The sequence below is a fragment of the Bison bison genome, unplaced genomic scaffold (genome assembly GCF_000754665.1).
Source record: "Bison bison bison isolate TAMUID 2011002044 unplaced genomic scaffold, Bison_UMD1.0 scf7180017864213, whole genome shotgun sequence".
NCBI lineage: Eukaryota > Metazoa > Chordata > Mammalia > Artiodactyla > Bovidae > Bison > Bison bison.
Window position 1 is genome coordinate 11734870 of NW_011494785.1, and position 1182 is coordinate 11736051.

The 1182-nt window shown below is 43.1% G+C and overlaps 1 protein-coding gene across 1 annotated transcript in view; it reads left to right on the top strand.

The window, feature by feature from the left end:
- Positions 1 to 1182, top strand: part of CASC4 (cancer susceptibility candidate 4) — an 89185-nt gene that overhangs the window by 69970 nt on the left and 18033 nt on the right. The window lies entirely within an intron of this gene.

A 1182-nucleotide genomic window follows, 5' to 3' on the forward strand; every position in this document is an offset into this window, starting at 1 on the left:
ACAGGCCTTAGAAAGCATCACTACGAACAAAGCTAGTGGAGGTGATGGAATTCCAGTTGAGCTATTCCAAATCCTGAAAGATGATGCTGTGAAAGTGCTGCACTCAATATGCCAGCAAATCTGGAAAACTCAGCAATGGCCACAGGACTGGAAAAGGTCAGTTTTCATTCCAATCCCAAAGAAACGCAATGCCAAAGAATGCTCAAACTACCACACAATTGCACTCATCTCACACGCTAGTAAAGTAAAGCTCAAAATTCTCCAATCCAGGCTTCAGCAATACGTGAACCGTGAACTTCCTGATGTTCAAGCTGGTTTTAGAAAAGGCAGAGGAACCAGAGATCAAATTGCCAACATCCACTGGATCATGGAAAAAGCAAGAGTTCCAGAAAAACATCTATTTCTGCTTTATTGACTATGTCAAAGCCTTTGACTGTGTGGATCACAATAAACTGGGAAATTCTGAAAGAGATGGGAATACCAGACCACCTGACCTGCCTCTTGAGAAATTTGTATGCAGGTCAGGAAGCAACAGTTAGAACTGGACATGGAACAACAGACTGGTTCCAAATAGGAGAAGGAGTACGTCAAGGCTGTATATTGTCACCCTGTTTATTTAACTTATATGCAGAGTACATCATGAGAAGCTCTGGACTGGAAGAAACACAAGCTGGAATCAAGATTTCCGGGAGAAATATCAATAACCTCAGATATGCAGATGACACCACCCTTATGGCAGAAAGTGAAGAGGAACTAAAAAGCCTCTTGATGAAAGTGAGAGCAGAGAGTGAAAAAGTTGGCTTTCATTCAGAAAACGAAGATCATGGCATCCAGTCCCACCACTTCATGGGAAATAGATGGGGAAACAGTGGAAACAGTGTCAGACTTTATTTTTCTGGGCTCCAAAATCACTGCAGATGGTGACTGCAGCCATGAAATTAACAGGCGCTTACTCCATGGAAGGAAAGTTATGACCAACCTAGATAGCACATTCAAAAGCAGAGACATTACTTTGCCAACAAAGGTCCGTCTAGTCAAGGCTATGGTTTTTCCTGTGGTCATGTATGGATGTGAGAGTTGGACTGTGAAGAAGGCTGAGCGCCGAAGAATTGATGCTTTTGAACTGTGGTGTTGGAGAAGACTCTTGAGAGTCCCTTGGACTGCAAGGAGATCCAACCAGTC